This window comes from Salmo salar, chromosome ssa01 (assembly GCF_905237065.1).
Source record: "Salmo salar chromosome ssa01, Ssal_v3.1, whole genome shotgun sequence".
Classification (NCBI taxonomy): Eukaryota; Metazoa; Chordata; class Actinopteri; order Salmoniformes; family Salmonidae; genus Salmo; species Salmo salar.
The window spans coordinates 61,264,113-61,289,676 of NC_059442.1; the positions used below are offsets into that span (position 1 = coordinate 61,264,113).

The 25,564-nt window shown below is 42.9% G+C and overlaps 1 protein-coding gene across 1 annotated transcript in view; it reads right to left on the reverse strand.

The window, feature by feature from the left end:
* LOC106607058 (sodium/potassium/calcium exchanger 3) overlaps window positions 1–25,564 on the reverse strand; it is a 167,452-nt gene that overhangs the window by 102,106 nt on the left and 39,782 nt on the right. The window lies entirely within an intron of this gene.

Sequence of the window (25,564 nt, forward strand, 5' to 3'; positions counted from 1 at the left end):
CCCAGGTGTCTTTTATACAGGTAACGAGCTGAGATTAGGAGCACACTCTTAAAGGGAGTGCTCCTAAGTGCAGCTTGATACCTGTATAAAAGACACCTGTCCACAGAAGCAATGAATCAATCAGATTCCAAACTCTCCACCATGGCCAAGACCAAAGAGCTCTCCAAGGGTGTCAGGGACAAGATTGTAGACCTTCACAAGGCTGGAATGGGCTACAAGACCATCGCCAAGAAGCTTGGTGAGAAGGTGACAACATTTGGTGCGATTATTCTCAAATGGAAGAAACACAAAAGAACTGTCAATCTCCCTCGGCCTGGGGCTCCATGCAAGATCTCAGCTCGTGGAGTTGCAATGATCATGAGAACGGTGAGGAATCAGCCCAGAACTACATGGGAGGATCTTGTCAATGATCTCAAGGCAGCTGGGACCATAGTCACCAAGAAAAAAATTGGTAACACACTTCGCCGTGAAGGACTGAAATCCTGCAGCACCCGCAAGGTCCCCCTGCTCAAGAATACATATACATGCCCGTCTGAAGTTTGCCAATGAACATCTGAATGATTCAGAGGACAACTGGTGAAAGTGTTGTGGTCAGATGAGACCAAAATGGAGCTCTTTGGCATCAACTCAACTCGCCGTGTTTGGAGGAGGAGGAATGCTGCCTATGAACTCAAGAACACCATCTCCACCGTCAAACATGGAGGTGGAAACATTATGCTTTGGGGGTGTTTTTCTGCTAAGGGGACAGGACAACTTCACCACATCATTTGACGGGGCCATGTACTGTCAAATCTTGGGTGAGAACCTCCTTCCCTCAGCAAGGGCAGTGAAAATGGGTCGTGGATGGGTATTCCAGCATGACAATGACCCAAAACACACGGCCAAGGCAACAAAGGAGTGGCTCAAGAAGAAGCACATTAAGGTCCTGGAGTGGCCTAGCCAGTCTCCAGACCTTAATCCCATAGAAAATCTGTGGAGGGAGCTGAAGGTTCGAATTGCCAAACGTCAGCCTCGAAACCTTAATGACTTGGAGAAGATCTGCAAAGAGGAGTGGGACAAAATCCCTCCTGAGATGTGTGCAAACCTGGTGGCCAACTACAAGAAACGTCTGACCTCTGTGATTGCCATCAAGGGATTTGCCACCAAGTACTAAGTCATGTTTTGCAGAGGGGTCAAATACTTATTTCCCTCATTAAAATGCAAATCATTTTATAACATTTTTGACATGTGTTTTTCTGGATTTTTTTGTTTTGTTATTCTGTCTCTCACTGTTCATATAAACCTACCATGAAAATTATAGACTGATCATTTCTTTGTAAGTGGGCAAACGTACAAAATCAGCAGGGGATCAAATACTTTTTTCCCCCACTGTACATGTTATGGGACTGAGAGGTGTTCTCCATGACGGGACTGAGAGGTGTTCTCCATGACAGGACACAGCCATGGGTAACAGGAACACAACAAGTCAAACACAGCTGACATCATAGACTTCAGATAGGTTCCTGCTGCTTTTTGGATGGGCGCACGCCGATCACACACACAAACACATGCAAGCATGCACGCACACACACATACAGTGCATTCGGAAAGTATTCAGACCACTTGACTTTTTCCACATTTTGTTACGTTACAGCCTTATTCTAAAATTGATTAAACGTTTTTTTTCCTCATCAATCTACACACAATACCCCATAATGACGAAGCAAAAACTGTTTTTTAGACATTTTTGCAAATGTATTAAAACAAAATAACTGAAATATCACATTTACAAAAGTATTCAGACCCTTCACACAGCACTTTGTTGAAGCACATTTGCCAACGATTACAGCCTCGAGTCTTCTTGGGTATGACGCTACAAGCTTGGCAAACCTGTATTTGGGGAGTTTCTCCCATTCTTCTCTGCAGATCCTCTCAAGCTCTGTCAGGTTGGTTGGGGAGCGTCGTTGCACAGGTATATTCAGGTCTCTCCAGAGATGTTTGATTGGTTTCAAGTCCGGACTCTGGCTGGGGCACTCAAGGACATTCAGAGACTTGTCCCGAAGCCACTCCTGCGTTGTTTTGGCTGTGTGTTTAGGGTCGTTGTCCTGTTGGAAGGTGAACCTTCACCCCAATCTGAGATCCTGAGCACTCTGGAGCAGGTTTACATCAAGAATTTTCTGCACTTTTATTTTACTCTGTTCATCTTTCCCTCGATCCTGACTAGTCTTCTAATCCCTGCCGCTGAAAAACATCCCCACAGCATGATGCTGCTACCACCATGTAGGGATGGTGCCAGGTTTCCTCCAGACGTGACACTTGACATTTAGGCCAAAGAGTTCAATCTTGTTTCATCAGACCAGAGAATCTTGTTTCTCATGGTCTGAGAGTCCTTTAGGTGCCTTTTAGCAATCTCCAAGTGGGCTTTCATGTGCCTTTTACTGAGGAGTGGCTTCCATCTGGGCACTACCATAAAGGCTTGATTGGTGGAGTGCTGCAGAGATGGTTGTCCTTCTGGAAGGTTTTCCCATCTACACAGAGGAACTCTGGAACTCTGTCAGAGTGACCATCGGGTTCTTGGTCACCTCCCTGACCAAGGCCCTTCTCCCCCAATTGCTCAGTTTGGCCGGGTGCCCAGCTCTAGGAAGAGTCTTGGTGGTTCCAAACTTCTTCCATTTAAGAATGACGGAGGCCACTGTGATCTTGGGGACCTGGCTGCAATGCTGCAGAAATGTTTTGGTACCCTTCCCCAGATCTGTGCCTCTACACAATCCTGTCTCAGCACTCTACGGACAATTCCTTCAACCTCAGGGCTTGGTTTTGCTCTGACATGCACTGCCAACTGTGGGACCTTAAATAGACAGGTGTGTGCCTTTCCAAATCATGTACAATCAATTGAAATTACCACAGGTGGACTCCAAACAAGTTGTAGAAACATCTCAAGTATGATAAATGGAGTCTAATAGCAAAGGGTCTGAAAACTTAAGTAAATAAGGTATTTCTGCTTTTTATTTTTATAATGTGCAAAAATGTATAAAAACCTGTCTTCACTTTGACATTGTCTGTAGATTGGTGAGGAAAATGTTTTATTTAATCCATTTTAGAATAAGGCTGTAACGTTGGAACAAGTCAAGGGCTCTGAATACTTTCTGACTGCACCTTACACGTACATACACATATTCACGCAAAATTATTTTCTGTTGTGGAGTAGAGGCAGTAGAGGCCTGTTCAATGAGCCAGAATGCACTCAGGAGCTGGAGTTACTATGGAGATATGTATAGGGCTGTAGCTGTGACCATACCATATTACAGCCACACCAGCAATCATGAGTCATGACTGCAGTAAAATTCCACGTGACCATTTAAGTAATCTCCTTTTATGCACTCTGGACACGTGTTAGTAGTACCCAACTTGCTAACGATCATCAGGTCCTAATGGCCTGGTACTCAGGACTCTATTGTCCCTCTAACCACTCTGACATCAAGGCAAATGCAATCGAAAATCACATCAAACACTTACCAGCAAAACAGTAGGCCTATCGTACGTTTAAAACACCTCACTATGATGATAATTTGAATAAAGAAGTTCAACAGCAGGTTGAAACTGAGTGTAAAACATGGTTGTTGTGGATGTTGTTTCAAAGCCTGACAACGAAATGGACAGCGCATTCCAAGGTGATGATTAATTCAAAACCCCATACGCATTTTAAATCTTATGCATATGTATAGGCTTATGAGCACAAGCCAGAACACAAAAAAAAAAAAAACGGAATAAAAATTATGATTGTGTCTTGGGTTGCACATTTTGGGGAATATTCAGAGATGGAAACTTTCCGTGCGTATTAAAGGGAATATATGGGAATATATGGGAATTAACGGAAATATATGCAAATTAATATTAATACCATTTAAATGTAGATGTTTTTTTGCGTTGGATATATTTACCATATCATATGGTGACAGAAACATAAACCTTTTACCTTATCAAAAGTAGACATAATTGCAAATGATTATATCCTTCCAATAGAATTAAAAAAATATATTTAGTTACGAATTGCATTTCAATTAAATGAGTTGACTCTTCACATGGGATGATTTCACTGAACAACAAAAGTAAGTGAATATTGAATGATCCCCAATGATCCATCGCATCTCCCCAAAAAGTTTTCAACATACATCTGTAAAATGATAGCCTAGAAACTAAAGCTTTGGTTGTCTTCCTCTCAGGCTTCCATGTCTTCTCCCTGGAACTCCTCAATGTTTACCTTTTGAACATCAGACTCTGAGGCCTCATCTTTACTGTCACTTTCCAACCTTGTTGAGGATGGCTCGTTGTTAGGCTCAAAAAGACTCACATTTTCCCGGATGGCCACCAATTTATAAACCCTTGTATTGGTCAGTCAGTTGCATGCTTTGGTGTGTGTGTACCCCAAAAAAACCCAGTTGCGCTCTGAGGTGGCTGATGTTGGTGGGATTTGGAGGATGATGGAGGCAACAGGGGAAAGAGCCTCTAATCCACAAAGTCCCTTCCACCAGGTGGCTGATGAGATATGTTAGCACGATGGCCATATTGCATCTCCATTCCAAACCCCTTGTTCGGATGTGTACTTCGCCAGACTGCCAATAACATTGCCCTCATCCAGGCCAAGGTGGCGAGACACGGTAGTGATGAAACCATAGGTCTTGTTGATCTCCGCACCAGACAGGATGCCCTTGCCAGCATACTTGGGGTCCAACATGTACGCTGCGGCATGTATGGGCTTCAGGCAGAAGTCTTCACACTTTTTGATGTATTTCAGAACTGCAGTTTCCTCTGCTTGGAGCAACAGTGAAGTGGGCAGGACTGTACGGATATCTTCTCTTACATCTGCAAGCAGAGTCTGAACATCAGACTGGATGGCATTGTCTCCCTCAGTCCGTGCAATGGCCACTGCTATAGGTTTCAGGAGTTTCAGGCTGCTTACCACTCTCTCCCAAAATACATCATCCAGGATGATCCTCTTGATGGGGCTGTCCATATTGGCAGACTGAGATATGGCCATTCTTGGAGAGACTCCTTCCCATCCAGGAGACTGTCAAACATGATGACAACATCACCCCAATGGGTGTTCCTGGGCATCTTCAATGTGGTGCTCTTATTCTTCTCACTTTGCTTGGTGAGGTAGATTTGCTGTTGTAACTTGATGACCCTTCACATACCTAACCATTTCCTTGGCTCTCTTGTAGAGTTGATCCTTTGTTTTCAGTGGCATGATGTCCTTGAGGAGCAGAAATAAATGCAAGGGCAGCACAGCCAATGGGTGTGATGTGAGGGTAGGACGCCACTTTAGACCAAGCAGCCTTCATGTTCACAGCATTGTCTGTCACCAGTGCAAATACCTTCTGTGGTCCAAGGTCATTGATGACTGCCTTCAGCTCATCTGCAATGTAGAGACCGGTGTGTCTGTTGCCCCTCTTGTCTGTGCTTTTGTAGAATACTGGATGAGGGGTGGATATTATGTAGTTAATTATTCCTTGCCCACGAACATTCGAACACCCATCAGAGATGATTGCAATACAGTCTGCTTTCTCTATGATATGTTTGACCTTCACTTTAACTCTGTTGAACTCTGTATCTAGCAAATGAGTAGATAAAGCATGTCTGGTTGGTGGGGTGTATGCTGGGCGAAGAACATTTATCAGCATTTCTCTGACTACGTTCCTCCATTGAGTCCAAAAAACATTTACATTTACATCATTTAGCAGACGCTCTTATCCAGAGCGACTTACAGTAGTGAATGCATACATTTCATACAATTTCATACATTATTATTTATTTTTTTTTTTCTGTGCTGGCCCCCCGTGGGAATCGAACCCACAACCCTGGTGTTGCAAACACCATGCTCTACCAACTGAGCTACAGGGAAAACTTCTGATTCCAGGAGGACCATGAGCTGTTGCTATCGATAAGGTGTCTGATTCATTATTTTCACCTCGAATAGAAGTAGAGGGACTTTCAGAGGTTGCTTGTTGTGACTGCTGAGGGAACTTTATGCACTTGGCCAAATGATTCTGCATCTTTGTTGCATTCTTCCCATATGATTTGGCACAGTATTTGCAAATGTACACAGCTTTTCCTTCTACATTAGCTGCAGTGAAATGTCTCCACACATCAGATAGTGCCTGTGTCATTTTCCGGTAAAGATTATAAAAAAAATTGTAAAAAAACCCAAATACAATTCGATGTACAGATAAATAGTTAAGCAGTCAAAATGAACAACTCCTTTGTAAGATAAATGTTTTAAAATGAAACATGTATGGAAACAGGTGAATTAACACTCCTCAGTTAGCAGGCTCAAGCAAGCTAAAATCCACATGGTAGCAAAAACTAACTAGCAGAAATTGTTAACAAGTTAGAAATGATTTAAACAGATTTTGCTGTAGGCTACTATTTACTAATTAGCAAAAAATCATGTATGTCATATAAAATATATTCACCCCATCCAGTATTGTAATCACAACCAGAAAGCATGTAGTCCTTGGCTCAGACAGTGTAGTAGTGTGGGCTCAATAGCATCTCATTAGTACATGCTGTACATGTGATGGAAGAATGCACTGTGCATGCAGAGGGTTGCAATTCCATTGAATTGGGGATAGTTTAATCAAAATATGCCACAAGACCTAGAATTTCCTTATGTGTATCCCACAAAAAAGGTTCACTGTTATAAGCTAACTTTTTCGATGAATTTAAGCAAAATTCCCAAGATTTCCGGGCTTAACTTACCATGAAAGATTTCCGGAAAATTTCCAGAAAAATTTACTGGAAAGTTTCCGACCCTTTGCAACCCTAATTGTGCCGTTATACAATACATAGCATAACAGCATATTACGCATGGCAGGAACACATAAAACACAACTGATTTAAGATAATTGGTCTAGCCTATGCTCCAAAATTAGTGTGGACTGTATTATTATGCATACTGGATGGACTGGTTACCTTATGCTACTCTCCAAAATGTCTATCCATGAGTCTGGGAGAGAAGGTATAGCCCTAGGCGATGTTGTTGGTTCATGTTTATGAACCAACTGTCAATTACCGTGACACCGGCAATCTTTTGCATGACAATAACCGGCTGACATCTCACAGGCCTAGATGTGATGTAATTGCCAATCCTGGGACCAGGGAGAGTAGTGATGACATCACACACACACACACACACACACACACACACACACACACACACACACACACACACACACACACACACACACACACACACACACACACACAGAGCGAGAGAACAATAAAGCCTCACCCATCGTATCAGTTACATGGAAGATTCTCTTTTAAACTAGACAGAGATATTTGCTATCATTAGACATGTGCTTGATAGTAACCTTTTAGTGTCTATGGACAACATCCACCTACACAGCATACATAGGAGTTTACATAAGGCACATTCACACTTTAGCCCAGGGCTATGGGAGATTTTAGCCCCGTGCTAAGTGAGTGTTCACACCTGCACATTCTAAAGTGGGCTAGCTGGCCCTGCTCCGGACTTTTAGGGTCTAGCCCCGGAAACACGGTGCCAAAATAGCCTACAATGCTCACTGTCCAATTACAAAAGCTGGATTTAGGACAGCATGAACACCACAGAGCGTGCTGCTTTTTCTCCAAATTGTAAAAGCAAGCAGAGCATAAACTGGCTACTCTTTAGTTGACTGATATAGAGGACAAGGTAACTGCTGTTTGACAGAAAAAAAGTATGTATTCCAAGTGCTGAGCTAGTAGTGTAACTGACAGGTTATGTTAGCTAATGTTTCATCCCCTTTTGACTGAAGTGAATGAACTCCCAGCAGCTAGTTAGCTAGCTAGTAGCTACCACAGCCACTTTAGCTCTACCTAGCCTCTAGCTATCTGTCAGGTAGCAGTATCTAACAGCTGTACTGTATATGTAAATGTTTTGTAGCCTTTGTTTCATCCCGTTTCAACAGAAGTAAATTTGATGATGTACCATTAGCTAGAGCTAGCCAAAAGACAGATATTTTGACGTTTTTTCAGCACAATATGAGTTTTTATTGTTCAGTTATTGATTTGTCAGTTTCCCTAGCTAATTACTTACTTTTCACACTGACATGGTATAAACAGGTTACAGGCGTCACTGTCATGGTGCACAGTCAGTACACACCACTATTCTCATCATGTCTTAGCAGGATCAGATAGTGACAGGTGTCCCTGTAGGGTCAGATAGCCAGAGAAAACCAGTCTACGGAGCTCAAGTGAATTCTGTAGTATATTGTAACAATCAGTGAATGGATATAAAGTTCCATCTTGAGCTCATGGCTAGGCTACAGTCAGGGATCTGGGAATATTGAACCATTGATTCTATTCATGGATAATATAATGTATAAATGTACACCAAGGTAATTCTTTGTCATGCCTCATCTGAGCAGGATCAGATAGTGACAGGGGTCTCATCAGGGTCTGGCAGCCAGGGAAGACCAGTCTGTGACAGCGCAGAGTGGGGTTTTTGCCAACATAACACTTCATTTTCTCTGTGCAGCAAACACTGGAAAAGCAAGAAGCTTCAAAGATTGAAACTATTTTAAGGCAGTCTGACAAACCTCTAAAGTTGATATCCAAACTGATATGCTTTTCCTGATGACACAAAACACGTCATACAAAACTGTGAGGAAGACCTGGGAGACGCTATTGATGATGATAAATGGATACAGATATTTTAGAATGCCCAGTCATGTTCATATCATCTCAGACATAAAGTACTGCAGTTTAAGACCATCCATAGAACGTACTATATGCCAATGACACTGAATATCATGCAATATCATGCACTCAGAAATTGTATTCTTCTGCTGCATAAGTCATGGTCTTGTGAAGGCTGGCAGAATTCTGGCAAAGAGTATGTTATTTTATGTCAGCATGTCTACAGATTCTCCTATTTTTGTTTGCTTGGAAATGTTGATACTGGAGACTGTTAACAGAAGAAACTGTGTAACCTAGCAGTTATAGCAGCTAAGAAATCTATGCCATTAATTGGAAGGTTGGTCATCTTAAAACAATGGATGGAAGAAATGTCAAGTTATGTACAGTGCATTCGGAGAGTATTCAGACCCCTTGACTTTTTTCCCATTTTGTCAGGTTATTTTTTTTCCCTCGTCAATCTGCACACAATACCTCATAGTGACAAATCGAAAACAGGTTTTTAGACATTTTAGCAAATGTATAAAAAAACTGAAATACCTTATTTACCAAAGTATTGATACCCTTTGTTATGAGACTCGAAATTGAGCTCAGGTGCATCCTGTTTCCATTGATCATCCTTAAGATGTTTCTACATCTTCATTGGAGTCCACCTGTAGTAAATTCAATCGATTGTACATGATTTGGAAAGGCACACACCTGTCTATTTAAGGTCCCACAGTTGACAGTGCATGTCAGAGCAAAAACCAAGCCATGAGGTCGAAGGAATTGTCCGTAGAGTGCCGAGACAGGGCTGTGCGGAGGTAGAGATCTGGGGAAGGGTACCAAAACATTTCTGCAGCATTGAAGGTCCCCAAGAATACAGTGGCCTCCATCATTCTTTACTGGAAAAAGTTTGAAACAACAAGACTCTTCCTAGAGCTGGCCGCCCGGCCAAACTGAGCAATCAGGGGAGAAGGACCTTGGTCAGGGAGGTGAGTTCCTCCAGAGTTCCTTTGTTGAGATGGGAGAACCTTCCAGAAGGACAACCATCTCTGCAGCACTCCACCAATCAGGCCTTTATGGTAGAGTGGCCAGACATAAGGCACTCCTCAGTAAAAGGCACATGAAAGCCCACTCTTAGACCATGAGAAACAAGATTCTCTGGTCTGATGAAACCAAGATTGAACTCTTTGGCCTGAATTCCAAGCGACACATCTGGAGGAAACCTGGCACCATCCCTAAGGTGAAGCATGGTGGTAGCAACATCATGCTGTGTGGATGTTTTTCAGTGGCAGGGACTGGGAGACTAGTCAGGATCGAGGGAAAGATGAACGGTGCCAAGTACAGAGAGAACCTTGATCTAAACCTGCTCCAGAGTACTCAGGACCTCAGACTGGGGCGAAGGTTCACCTTCCAACAGGACAACGACCCTAAGCACACAGCCAATACAATGCAGGAGTGGCTTGGGGACAAGTCTCTGAATGTTCTTGAGTGGCCCAGCCAGAACCCGGACATGAACCGGATCAAACATCTCTGGAGAGACCTGGAAATAGGTGTGTACCGACGCTCTCTGTCCAACCTGACAGAGCATGAGAGGATCTGCAGAGAAGAATGGGAGAAACTCCCCAAATACAGATGTGCCAAGCTTAAAGCATCATACGCAAGAAGTCTTGAGGCTGTAATTGCTGCCAAAGGTGATTCAACAAAGTACTGAATACTAATATTTTCGTTACATTTTTTTCATAAATGTGCAAAAACGTCTAAAAAAACCTGCTTTGTCATTATGGGATATTGTGTGTAGATTGATGACAATTTTTAAAAATATTTAATCCATTTTAGAATAAGGCTGTAAAGTAAGAAAATGTGGAAAAAGTCAAGAATGCACTGTATCACTAGATTTGTTTTATTACAATATTAAGGTTATACTGTGCAACTTTCATAAGGTCTGGGTGGCTTATATGGAATACTGTATGACAAAAGGAGTCTGTATTGAAAAAATGCCATCGTCAGGGGATACACTATATATACAAATATATGTGGACACCCCTTCAAATTTGTGTATTTGGCTATTTCAGCCAGACCTGTTGCTGTCAGGTGTATAAAATCGAGCACAAAGCCATGCAATCGCCATAGACAAACATTGGCAGTAGAACAGCCTTACTGAAGAGCTCAGTGACTTTCAATGTGGCACCGTCAGGGGATGCCACCTCTCCTACAAGTCAGTTCATCAAGTCAGTTCTGCCCAGCTAGAGCTGCCCTGGTCAACTGTAAGTGATGTTATTGTGAAGTGGAAACATCTAGCAGCAACAACGGATCAGCCACAAAGTGGTAGGCCACAACAGGTTAACAGAAAGGGATTGCCGAGTGCTGAAGCGCATAGCAGCCGCACACAAGCCTAAGGTCACCATGAGCAATGTCAGGCGTCGGCTGGAGTGGTGTAAAGTTCGCCGCCATTGGACTCTGGAGCAGTGGAAACGTGTTCTCAGGAGTGATGAATCACGCTTCACCATCTAGCAGTCCGAGGGACAAATCTGGGTTTGGGGTTCTTTTTCATGATTAGGTGCTAGGCCCCTTCGCTCCAGTGAAGGGAAACCTTAACGCTACAGCATACAAGGACGTTCTAGATGATTCTGTGCTTCCAACTTTGTTGCAACAGTTTGGGGAAGGCACTTTCCTGTTTCAGCAAGACAATGCCCCCATGCACAACGCGAGGACCATACAGAAGTGGTTTGTCGAGATTGATGTGAATGAACTGGAAAGGGTCTGCACAGAGCCCTGACCTCAACCCCATCAAACACCTTTGGGATGAATTGGAACGTCGACTGTAAGCCAGGCCTAATCGCCCAACATCAGTGCCAACCTCACTAATGCTCTTGTGGCTGAATGGAAGCAAGTCCCCTTAGCAATGTTCCAACATCTAGTGGAAAGCCTTCCCAGAAGAGTGGAGGCTGTTAAATCAGCAAAGGGGGGACCAACTCCATATTAATGCCCATGTTTTAGGAATGAGATATTCGATGAGCAGGTGTCCTCATACTTATGCATATGCATAAGCTCTAATATGCTTATGGGTGTTTTGAATAAATTATCACCTTAGAAAGCGCTGTCCATTTCAGTGTGTTAGGCATTGAAACAACATCCACAACAACTATGTTTTACACTGTTTCAACCTGCTGTTGAACTTTCTTCAAATTGGTCATCACAGTGAGGTGAGTTTTAAAAGTATGATATGCCGATTGTTTTCATGATAAGAGTTTGATGTGATTTTCGATTGCATTTGCATTGATGTCAGAGTGGTTAGAGGGACAATAGAGCCCTGAATAGACAATAGAGCCCAGGCGAATAGGCCCTGATGGTAGTTAGTAAATTGGATACTACCAAAGCATATCCAGAGTACATAAAAGGAGATTACCGTGACTCAACGGTCATGTGGAATTTTACTGCGGTCATGACTCAGGAATGCCGGTGTGGTGGTAATATGGTCACCACAACAGCCCTAGTAAAAGAAAGAACGTTGTGTGGAGTAAGTGGAGTTACAAACAGACTATACTAAACAAGTTAAATGCCTTACCTGTGATTAAATATTTTCCACACATAGCGACTACATTTTGTCGACCTGGACACTGTGTCCCCACATTTCCCACAACGAATAACCTGACCCCACAGGGCTCTTCTTGCAGGCTCTATTTCCCTATGTGGGAGTATTGCGAAACATAGGTTGGGATTGTTTACCTGGCTACATGTACACTACCATTCAAAAGTTTGGGGTCCTTGTTTTTGAAAGAAAAGCTAAAAAAATGTGTCCATTAAAATAACATCCAAATGATCAGAAATACTGTTTTGTGTGTACTATTTAATGAATCTGCCAGTTGAGGACTTGTGAGGCGTCTGTTTCTCAAACTTGACAATCTAATGTTCTTGTCCTCTTGCTCAGTTGTGCACCGGGGCCTCCCACTCCTTTTTCTATTCTGGTTAGAGACAGTTTGCTCTGTTTTGTGAAGGGAGAAGTACACAGCGTTGTACGAGATCTTCAGTTTCTTGGCAATTTCTCACATGGAATAGCATTAATGTCTCAGAACAAGAATAGACTGACAAGTTTTTGAAGAAAGGTCTTTGTTTCTTGCCATTTTGAGCCCGTAATCAAACCCACAAATGCTGATGCCCCAGATACTCAAATAGTCTAAAGAAGGCCAATTGTATTGCTTCTTTAATCAGAACAACAGTTTTCTGCTGTGCTAACATAATTGCAAAAGGGTTTTCTAATGATCAATTATCCTTTTAAAATGATAAACTTGGATTAGCTAACACAACGTGCCTTTGGAACACAGGAGTGATGGCTGCTGATAATGGGCCTCTGTACTCCTAAGTAGAGATTTTATAAAAAATCTGCCGTTTCCAGCTACAATAGTCATTTACAATATTAACAATGTCTACAGTGTATTTCTGATCAATTTTATGTTATTTTAATGGACAAAACATTTGCTTTCTTTCAAAAACACGGACATTTCCAAGTGACTCCAAACTTTTGAATGGTAGTGTATATTGAACAACACAGCAGCTTTTCATCACGTTTAGTTATTTCTGTATAACAAAAAAATCGACGACGATATTGCCTCTTTTACAATGGAGGTCAATAGGAAAGAATGTTGGTTTTGCCCAATTTGTGGGCGTGGTCGAGGGGAATTCCTTATTATTATGTGAATACCGACTGGGACTATACAAGCACGGCAGGAAGTAAAAGCTGGAAGTCTACCCAACAACATGGGCTGTGATTCATTGATTCAACTCAACTGACATAACAAAGACGTGTGACGATGCAGCATTTGACCCAGTACTTTTCAATCTGGTGTTGCGTCGCCACACCACTTTCAAAGCAGGTTATTGGACAAGTTGACATACCTCCACCAATTTCAGCCCGTTTGCCTTTGTTTTGTCTAGTGAAAACAACCCTGTCCCTGTGATTTCTCTCGGGAACCCACACACTCTCTGCGACAGGTGGATTCACCTGTCAGTCACAGTAGTTTCCTAGCTACAGCCTGCTACAGAGAACTTTTTTAAAAGCTTTGTGGCTGTGGTAATTAGTGACAACCCTCCTCTCCTGCCTGCATGATTGCCTTCCTCATGAGAGAGCGAACACATATTTTAATGGAAAACAAGGTAGCTATGTATTAATAAAGGCAGTTAATACAAGTAGTTTAGTCATCCTCTAAAACTATCTAGATCAGTGGTTCCCAAACTTTTATAGTCCCATACCCCTTCAAACATTCAACCTCAACCCTCTAGCACCAGGGTCAGCGCACTCTCAAATGTTGTTTTTTGCCATCATTGTAACACTATACGATACATTTATTAAACATAAGAATGAGTGTGAGGTTTTGTCACAACCCGGCTCGTGGGAAGTGACAAAGAGCTTTTACATGACCAGGACACAAATAATAATAATCAATCATTTTGCTCTTTATTTAACCGTCTTACATATAAAATCTTATTTGTTCATCAAAAATTGTGAATAACTCACCACAGGTTAATGAGAAGGGTGTGCTTGAAAGGATGCACCTAAAACGGCAATGTTGGGTTGTATTGGAGAGAGTCTCAGTCTTAAATCATTTTCCACACAGTCTGTGACTGTATTTAGTTTTCATGCTAGTGAGGGCCGAGAATCCACTCTCACATAGGTACGTGGTTGCATCAGTGTCTTAACAGCTCGATTTGCCAAGGCAGGATACTCTGAGCGCAGCCCAATCCATGATTAAATACATTTTCACAGAACCGCTTGTTGCAATTTCGATGAGGCTTTCTTGTTCAGATATCAGTTAGTGGACAGGAGGCAGGGCATGAAAGGGATAATGAATCCAGTTGTTTGTTTCATCCGTTTCGGGACAGTACCTGTGTGCTGCCATCCTGTTAGAAGGTAACAGATTATTTTATTACAGTGGTTAAAATGGATTTTCATTGTGTTCCATGGTATTTATCGCCCCCCAGTGGAGCTTTCTGGTACTTAGAAAGAATGTAAGGAAACAGGAAGAGACATGCAGAGAAGCAGATAAAAACAACGCTACGGTGCAAGTCTTTCGGTGCAGTTATTTCTTGTCACGCTTCGGCCTCGGAAAATATTTGTTTGTACGTTCGATTCAAGCATATTGCTAGTGATGATAATCTTGTTATTGATAGAATTGCTTACTTATCAATGTTAGTTGGTTGCATTTACTCACACAAATTGCCTTGCCTTTCATGTATGCCGTCAGCTGTATTACTTTGCTCGTGCGTCATGTAAACAAATTGTAAAACTCAGAATACTGTAGTTTTGTTACTGTTTCTAGTGTAATATGCTTTGTTATTGTACAGAGGTGGTTGCACATTATTAGAGTAATGAAAGGACTTAGCCTATTACCATATGAGTAACAACTGGCTATATGGTTTGGCATCATGCCATATAGTACATGGTACCTTGGCACGTGCTTTGTATTTATGCAACTTCAACTTGAAATGTATAATGTACAGTTACAGTATGTCGATGTGAATTGAATACTAAAGTATATTATTTTCTGTATTTTGCAGTTACACAACATAAACGTTTTCAATATATTATTTCAAGAAAAGTCATGCCTTGGGAGTTTCATTGAAGACTTAGTTGTTAGCTATTTGTCTAATTTTGCATGGGAAAGCAATTCCAGGGCAGAAAAGTGAAAAAACATCATCACGGCGGGATCAAGCACAAGAATAACCGCACACGGTGGTTATGTTTCTACGTTCATCAGCCAACAAAGCCTCTGATCCTACGGAAGACCAGCAGTCTACGATGCAACAACCAGAGCCAAGTGTTCAACAGAGAGAGATGGAGGAGCCTCTTCAACACATTGGGACCAAGTTTCAGTCTACAAGATCAAGGTCATCAAAACAGTCAAGCAGATCCTCAACGGCGAGTTCTGCAGCCGTCAAAGCACGCACCAAGGCAGACGCAGAGCGTGCTCAAGTCTCCTATGCTGAGAAGGAAGCTTCTATGATGCAGAAATAGAGGCCAGCTTGCTGAAGCAAAAAGCTGACCTCGAGGCTTGTTTATATGTTCTCCAAGTTGAGAGAACAGCTCCTGCTGCGTTGGCTGAAGCTGCAGCCTTTGAAGAAGCTGTAGGATCAGAACGCACAGAGCTTCGCAAAGAACTGGATACAGGGACACAGCCCTTAAGTCCAGTCCAATGTACTTGTGAGTATGTGCAACAACATGCTAGGCCCTACTTTGTTAAACTTCCGTTTGAAGTAGAGACACAAGAGCTTAGTGTTGACCCAGCTACATGCCACAATCTAGAAAGTAGCAAACAACGGAGCATGAGCAGAGACTCTCAGTTCAACAGAAATGAACAGCAGCATGGTGGAAATGGAAAACAAGCTCACTTTCAGTCACACACACAGAGCTTCCCTGAGTCACAAGTGGCACCAGACCTCATCAAGTACCTCCTACGCCGTGAGATGGTGAGTTTCGGACTCCTGAAGTTTGATGATCGCCCTGAAAATGATTGGGCATGGAAAGCATCCTTTCTCAATGCGACCAGAGACTTGCATTCATCAGCCAGGGAAGAGTTAGATCTAATTACCAAGTGGCTAGGGGCAGAGTCGTCTGAGCAAGCAAAGAGAATTAGATCTGTCCATATTTTCAACGCAACAGCAGGGCTTAACATGGTCTAGCAACGACTAGAAGAGTGCTATGGTACACCCAAAGTGATCGAGAATGCACTGTTGAAGAAAATTGATGATTTTCCAAAACTGTCTAACAAAGACAATCACAAACTAAGAGAACTAGGTGACATTCTTCTCGAACTGGAGTGTGCTAAAGTAGAAGGGTACCTTCCAGACCTCGCTTATCTGGACACATCTCGGGGGGTAAACCCTATAGTAGAGAAACTTCCATTCAGTTTACAAGAAAAATGGATAGCACAGGGATCCAAATACAAGGAGGACTATCGGGTAGCATTCCCACCATTCTCGTTCTTCTCGAGATTCATCAGGAACCAGGCAAAAAATAGAAATGACCCCAGTTTCACCCCCTTCACCTCAACTACTCAGGCGTCTACGAAAAGTGAGAAACCTGCCAGGTACAACAGCAAGACACCTGTGACTGTATCCAAAACAGACGTGTCATCTGAGCCCTCAGACCACCAAACCAAACCCAGTAAGACAAAGGTTGAAATCCCTGGCCATCACTGCCCAATACATAACAAGCCTCATCCTCTTTAAAAGTGTTGTGGGTTTCATATCTCAAAGAGAATGGCATATGATTCCGATGTTGTGGGTCAACTCAGCCGAGAGCTAAAGCCTGTAAGGTGTCAATCAAGTGCTCTGAGGGCGACAGCGACAGACATCTTTCTGCTCTGCATCCAGGCCCAGCCCCTTCAAATACAGACACCACTACAGCAGAGAAAGAGCATGGCAGGGAGAAAGATGACGATGCTCTTCTATCTATCACTTCAAAGTGTACCGAGATCTGTGGTGAAGCAGTCAATCCAAGATCATGTTCAAAAATATGCTTAGTCAAAGCTTATCCAACTGGGAAAAGAGAGAAAGCTGTCAAAATGTTTGTAGTGCTTGATGAACAGAGCAACAAATCTCTGGCAAACAGTTTTCAATCTCTTCAACATCAATGACAACTCTGCTCCATACACCATGAAGACCTGTTCTGGGTTAACAGAGACTTCAGGCAGGAGAGCCGTCAACTTCATAGTGGAGTCTATAGATGGACACATGCAGCTCACTCTCCCTACTCTGATAGAGTGTGATATGATGCCAGACGATAGGATGGAGATTCCCTCCCCCGACATTGCGTATCAACATCCCCATCTGCAACCAGTGAAGGACAAAATTCCAGCTGTGGACCCAGATGCTCCCTTCCTCCTGCTCTTAGGACGAGACATCTTAAGGGTACACAAGGTACGAGAGCAAATCAATGGGCCCCACGACACTTCTTATGCACAGCGACTTGACCTCGGGTGGGTCATCGTGGGTGAGGTCTATCTGGGAACAGCTCACCGACCAGCCAGTGTCAACGTGTTCAGGACAAACAAACTTCAAAATGGTTGCACATCCTATCTGAGCCCTTGCCCTAACATCATTCAGGTGAAAGAGAACTACAACAGCGTAGCTCAGAAACACATCTCTCCATCTACAGTGCACTCTAGAGATCCAAGCACAACTGTGAACACAGACAGCCTGGGATGTTCCGTGTTTGACAAAACACAAGACGATGATAAACCAGCACCATCAGTGGAGGATAAAGCCTTTTTGGACATTATGGACGAACAGGTTTTCCAGGATAATGGAAACAACTGGGTGGTTCCACTACCCTTTCGCCCCACTAGACATCGCCTTCCTAATAACAGGGAGGAGGTCATGAACCGTCTCACATCACGTTGCAGGACTTTAGACAAAAGGCCTGACATGAAGCGTCATTTTATTGACTTCATACAAAAGATGCTGGATAACGACCAAGACGACCCTTCTCCTCCACTAGAGAGAGACAAATAACGCTGGTATCTGCCCATATTTGGTGTTTACTATCCACAAGAGCCTGAGACCATACATCTTGACCTTGTAGAGCCTCACGCAGATGCAGAGATTCGACCAGACGTCACTGCCTTTGCCACTAAGGTTTCTGGAGCTCAACTGGAGGTTCTCAAGCTGGAAAGCTCTCAATCGAGTCACAGCACGACTCATTCATGTTGCCAGATCCTTCCATTAAGGTGCGGACAACACCAGCTGCAGAGGCTGGCATGACTGTAATAAATCATGCAGTACAAGTGAGTTGTCACAAGCCAAAACAGCAATCATTCACTGTGTGCAACATGAAGCCTTCAAAGAGGAATTCAAATGCCGTGAAAAAGGAAAAGAGTTCCCAAAACAAAGTACACTCAAAAAGCTGAACCCAGTGATTGATGAGGATGGGTTGCTGAGGGTGGGAGGCCGCTTATCCTCTGCCGACATGTTACAAGACGAAAAATATCCTCTCATCATCCCATGGACACATCATGTCGCCACTCTGCTGGTAAGACATTATCACGAGCAAGTGGCTCACCAGGGCCGTCAGTTTTCAGATGGAGCTATTCGAGCAGCAGGCTTCTGGAATATTGGGAGCAAACGTCTGGTCTCTGGTATCATTCACAAGTGTGTCACCTGCTGCAAAGTTAGAGGGAGGTTGGTTGACCAAAAGATGGCTGACTTGCCTGCAGACAGACTCACATCTGAACCACCATTCACCAGCGTTGGACTTGATGTGTTTGGACCATGGAATGTCATAACTAGTCGCATTAGAGGTGGTAGTGCAGACTCCAAGTGCTGGGCGGTGCTTATTACATGTATGTCTACCAGAGCAGTCCATATTGAGCTTATTAATCCACATCTAGCTTCATCAACACGCTGAGGCGTTTTTTCTCTATCCGTGGTCCAGCAAAAGTGCTATGCTCTGATCAAGGTATAAACTTTAATGGTGCCTGCAGGGAACTGGGAATTGGCACAAATGACTCAGAACTGACTAAATACCTCTCAGACAAGGGATTTACTTGGATATTTAATCCCCCACACTCGTCTCATATGGGTGGTTCTTGGGAGAGACTCATTGGGGTTGCCAGACGTATCCTAGATGCTATGCTGTTTCAGATGGGCTCCACTCGTCTCAAACATGAGGTCTTGAGCACTCTTATCTCTGAAGTTATGGCAATAATCAATGCGAGACCCCTAGTGTCAGTGTCAACCGACCCTGACATGCCGGCCATTCTCACACCCTCAATGTTACTGAAACAAAAGACCATCACTACCTCAGCCCTTTCTGGATACTTCAACAAGACAGCCCTTCATGGAAATCAGTGGAAGCAGGTCTAGTGTCTCGCTGACAGCTTTTGGAAAAGGTGGAGACAGGAGTACCTGACAACGCTGCAGAGACGCAGAAAATGGACAGGTATGGTAGCGCACAGGTTTGTGGCAATCCCCAAGAGCAGCATCAGCGGGTCCGAGTCCTCCGACTCTGACGTCAGTTCATCAGACAGTGAGTCTCTGGGCCAGAGTGTCATGGCGGAGTGTCATTTTCCAGAGTGTCATTTTCCAGCTCCAGTGAGGAGGTGCCCCAGAGCCCACCATACAGCCCCATGTCCTCACCCCAGCAAGGGGAGAGTGACAGTGGCCGCAGCAGTCCAGATGAGAGCCTCTCCTCCAACCCCAGCTCCAGATATCAGGCTGGGTCCTGTAAGATGCCCACCGCTGCCCCCGAGGTGCCCCCGTTACCCAGAGCCCAGGAGATCCTGACCAGGTGTACCACCACGACCTGCAAGGCTGCCCTGGCTTCCAGTGGATGGCTGTTCTCCCTGCAGGACCCTGTCCAGACCCACTAGAAAGGCTGGCAGTGATGGTGGGGGAACCGCGGGGAGTGGGGTTTTTGGGTTTAGGGTTAACTTCTATGGGCTAGGTGGGACGGTAGCATCCCACCTGCGTGACACAGCCAGTGAAATATCAGGGCGGCAAATTGAAAAACAACAAAATGTCATAATTCAACTTTCTCAAACATACGACTATTTTACACCATTTTAAAGATACACGTCTCCTTGATGTAACCACATTATCCGATTTCAAAAAGGCTTTACAGCGAAAGCAAAACATTAGATTATGTTAGGAGAGTACATAGACAGATAGAAAACACCCTAAAGATTCTAAAACTGTTTGAATGGTGTCTGTGAGTATAACAGAACTCATTTGGCAGGCCAAAACCTGAGAAGATTCCAAACAGGAAGCGCTCTCTCTGACTATTTCTTGGCCTTCTTGATCATCTCTAACCAAAACAGGGGATCTCTGGCATAACGTGACATTTTCTAACGCTCCCATAGGCTCTCAGAAGGCGCCAGAACGATGAATGGTGATTTTGCAGGCCATGGCTGAAAAACATTAGCGCATTTGGATAGTGGTCGATCTGAGGACAATGAGACTGGAGGCGCGTGCACGAGCCAACACCATGTTTAATTTCTCAAACATAAAATAGCCTTTCGGTGAAAGCACATTTTGCAATATTCTGAGTAGATAGCCAGGCCATCATGGCTAGCTATTTTGACACCCACCAAGTTTGGCACTCATCAAACTCAGATTTACAATAAGAAAAATTGGATTACCTTTGCTGTTCTTCGTCAGAATGCACTCCCAGGACTTCTACTTCAACAACAAATGTTGGTTTGGTTACAAATAATCCACAGTTATATCCAAATAGCTGCGTTTGTTCTTGCGTTCAAGACACGCGCCGGCGCATATCGTGACAAAAAAATTCTAAATATTCCATTACCGTACTTCGAAGCATGTCAAACGCTGTTTAAAATCAATTTTTATGCAATTTTTCTCGTAAAATAGCGATAATATTCCGACCGGGCGACGTTGTTTTCGTTCAAAGACTGAAAATGTAAAATGGACTCTTCACGTGCACGCGCGCACCCGTTTCATTGTTCTCAGATCGACCACAATCCAAATGCGCTACTGTTTTTCAGCCAGGGACTGCAGAGTCCTCATTCAATGTTCTGGCGCCTTCTGAGAGACTATGGGAGTCTTAGAAAATGTCACGTTACAGCAGAGATCCTCTGTTTTCGATAAAGAGGCTATAAAAGGCCAAGAAATGGTCAGAGAGGGCACTTCCTGTTTAGAATCTTCTCAGGTTTTGGCCTGCCAAATGAGTTCTGTTATACTCACAGACACCATTCAAACAGTTTTAGAAACGTTAGGGTGTTTTCTATCCAAATCAAACAATTATATGCATATTCTACTTTCTGGGCAGGAGTAATAACCAGATTAAATCGGGCACGTTTTTTATCCGGCCGTGAAAATACTGCCCCCTACCATAAATAGGTTAAATCTACGTATTCCTCCAACGCTCCGTTGTCCTGAGTCTTGTCAACTCTGCCAGGATCTAGGATCAAGGGAGACACTAAAGTGTTTTAGTAGTATATCTCTTGACACAATGATGAAAATAATCATGGCCTCTAAACCTTCAAGCTGCATACTGGACCCTATTCCAACTAAACTACTGAAAGAGCTGCTTCCTGTGCTTGGCCCTCCTATGTTGAACATAATAAACGACTCTCTAACCACCGGATGTGTACCAAACTCACTAAAAGTGGCAGTAATAAAGCCTCTCTTGAAAAAGCCAAATCTTGACCCAGAAAATATAAAAAACTATCGGCCTATATCGAATCTTCCATTCCTCTCAAAAATTTGGGAAAAAGCTGTTGCGCAGCAACTCACTGCATTCCTAAAGAAAAACAATGTATACGAAACGCTTCAGTCTGGTTTTAGACCCCATCATAGCACTGAGACTGCACTTGTGAAGGTGGTAAATTACCTTTTAATGGCATCAGACCGAGGCTCTGCATCTGTCCTCCTGCTCCTAGATCTCAGTGCTGCTTTTGATACCATCGATCACCACATTTTTTTTTTGTATCCTGTGTGGCTCAGTTGGTAGAGTATGGTGTTTGCAACGCCAGGGTTGTGGGTTCGATTCACACAGGGGACCAGTACGGAGAAGGAAAAAAAGATGTATGAAATGTGTGCATTCACTACTGTAAGTCGCTCTGGATAAGAGCGTCTGCTAAATGACTAAAATGTAAATGTAAAATGAGTCAATGGAAACCCAAATAGGTCTACACGGACAAGTTCTGGCATGGTTTAGATCTTATCTGTCGGAAAGATATCAGTTTGTCTCTGTGAATGGTTTGTCTTCTGACAAATCAACTGTAAAGTTTGGTGTTCGTCAAGGTTCCATTTTAGGACCACTATTGTTTTCACCTCTTGGGGATGTCATTCGAAAACATAATGTTAAATTTCACTGCTATGCGGATGACACACAGCTGTACATTTCAATGAAACATGGTGAAGCCCCAAAATTGCCCTCGCTAGAAGCCTGTGTTTCAGACATAAGGAAGTGGATGGCTGCAAACTTTCTACTTTTAAACTCGGACAAAACAGAGATGCTTGTTCTAGGTCCCAAGAAACAAAGAGATCTTCTGTTGAATCTGACAATTAATCTTGATGGTTGTACAGTCATCTCAAATAAAACTGTGAAGGACCTCGGCGTTACTCTAGACCCTGATCTCTCTTTTGAAGAACATATCAAGACTGTTTCAAGGACAGCTTTTTTCCATCTACGTAACATTGCAAAAATCTGAAACTTTCTGTCCAAAAATGATGCAGAAAAATGTATCCATGCTTTTGTTAATTCTAGGTTGGACTACTGCAATGCTCTACTTTCCGGCTACCCGGAAAAGCACTAAATAAACCAAAAAATGTGATCATATTACTCCAGTGCTAGCCTCCCTACACTGGCTTCCTGTTAAGGCAAGGGCTGATTTCAAGGTTTTACTGCTAACCTACAAAGCATTACATGGGCTTGCTCCTACCTATCTTTCCGATTTGGTCCTGCCGTACATACATACACGTACGCTATGGTCACAAGACGCAGGCCTCCTAATTGTCCCTAGAATTTCTAAGCAAACAGCTGGAGGCAGGGCTTTCTCCTATAGAGCTCAATTTTTATGGAATGGTCTGCCTACCCATGTGAGAGATGCAGACTCGGTCTCAACCTTTAACTTTTTAAGGTATAGGGGGCAGTATTTTCACTTTCGGATGAAAAGTGTGCCCAGAGTAAACTGCCTAATACTCGGGCCCAGAGTCAAATATTTGCATATTATCAGTAGATTTGGGTAGAAAACACACTGAAGTTTCTAAAACTGTTTGAATGATGTCTGTGAGTACAACAGAACTCATATGACAGGCAAAAACCTGAGAAAAATCCAACCAGGAAGTGGGAAATCTGATGCTTGTAGTCTTTTCAAGTCATTGCCTATCTAACACACAGTGACTTAGGGTTCATTTTGCACTTCCTTAGGCTTCCACTAGATGTCAACGGTCTTTAGAACCTTGTTTCAGGCTTTTGCAGTGAACAGAGAGTGAACATGAAGGCCGGGAACTTGGTGACTCAGAAAATGACATGAGTTCAGTGGCGCTCATTCACGTGATGAGGTAGCTGTGTTCCATAACATTTTTTAAGACATTGGAATCGTCCGGTTGGAATATTATTGAAGTTTTATGTTAACCTGTTATGGCTAGGGGGCAGTATTTTCACGGCTGGATAAAAAACGTACCCGATTTAATCTGGTTACTACTCCTGCCCAGTAACTAGAATATGCATATAATTATTGGCTTTGGATAGAAAACACCCTAAAGTTTCTAAAACTGTTTGAATGGTGTCTGTGAGTATAACAGAACTCAAATGGCAGGTCAAAACCTGAGAGATTCCTTTACAGGAAGTGGCCTGTCTGACCATTTCTTGAACTTCTTTGCCATCTCTATCTTTTACAAAGGATCTCTGCTCTAACGTGACACTTCCTACGTCTTCCATTGGCGCTCAGAGCCCGGGAAAAACCTGAATGTCATCATCCCAGCCCCAGGCTGAAACACATTATCGCCTTTCTCAAGTGGCCGATCAAGGGACTGTGGGCTTAGGCGCGTGCCCTGGCCGCCCCCGTCTTTGTGATTTTTCCTCTGTTTGCCGAAAAGGAGATTCCCGGTCGGAATATTATCGCTTTTTTACGAGATAAATTGCATAAAAATTGATTTTAAACAGCGGTTGACATGCTTCGAAGTACGGTAATGGAATATTTAGAATTTTTTTGCCACGAATTGCGCCATGCACGCGACCCTGATTTACCATTTCGGATAGTGTCTGGGACGCACGAACAAAATGCCGCTATTCGGATATAACGATGGATTATTTTGGACCAAACCAACATTTGTTATTGAAGTAGCAGTCCTGGGAGTGCATTCTGACGAAGACAACAAAAGGTAATCAAACTTTTATAATAGTAAATCTGATTTTGGTGAAGGCTAAACTTGCCGGGTGTCTAAATAGCTAGCCCGTGATGGCTGGGCTATGTACTTAGAATATTGCAAAAATGTGCTTTCACCAAAAAGCTATTTTAAAATCGGACATATCGAGTGCATAGAGGAGTTCTGTATCTATAATTCTTAAAATAATTGTTATGCTTTTTGTGAACGTTTATCGTGAGTAATTTAGTAAATTGTTAGCAAATTCCCCGGAAGTTTGCTAGTTCTGAACGTCACATGCTAATGTGAAAAGCAGTTTTTTGATATAAATATGAACTTGATTGAACAAAACATGCATGTATTGTATAACATAATGTCCTAGGTGTGTCATCTGATGAAGATCATCAAAGGTTAGTGCTGCATTTAGCTGTCTTCTGGGTTTTTGTGACATTATATGCTAGCTTGAAAAATGGGTGTCTGATTATTTCTGGCTTGGTACTCTGCTGACATAATCTAATGTTTTGCTTTCGCTGTAAAGCCTTTTTGAAATCGGACAGTGTGGTTAGATAAAGGAGAGTCTTGTCTTTAAAATGCTGTGAAATAGTCATATGTTTGAAAAATTGAAGTTTTTGTATTTTTGAGGAATTTGTAATTCGCGCCACGCCTATCATTGGCTATTGGAGCAGGTGTTCCGCTAGCAGAACGTCTAGATGTAAGAGGTTAAAAAGGCCCTAGAGATTGATGCTATACAACTTTTGACGTGTTTCTACGAACGTAAATATAACTTTTTTTTACTTTTCGGCGTGAAATTCTCGGTGCGCTTCCTACATTTGGAGTAGCTTACTGAACGCGCAAACAACAAGGAGGTATTTGGACATAAATTATGGACTTTATCGAACAAAACAACATTTATTGTGGACCTGGGATTCCTGAGAGTTCATTCTGATGAAGATCATCAAAGGTACGTGAATATTTATGATGCTATTTGTGATTTTAGATGACTCCAAAATGGTGGGTATCTGTATTGCTGGTTTGGTTTTCTGAGCGCTGTACTCAGATTATTGCAAAGTGTGCTTTC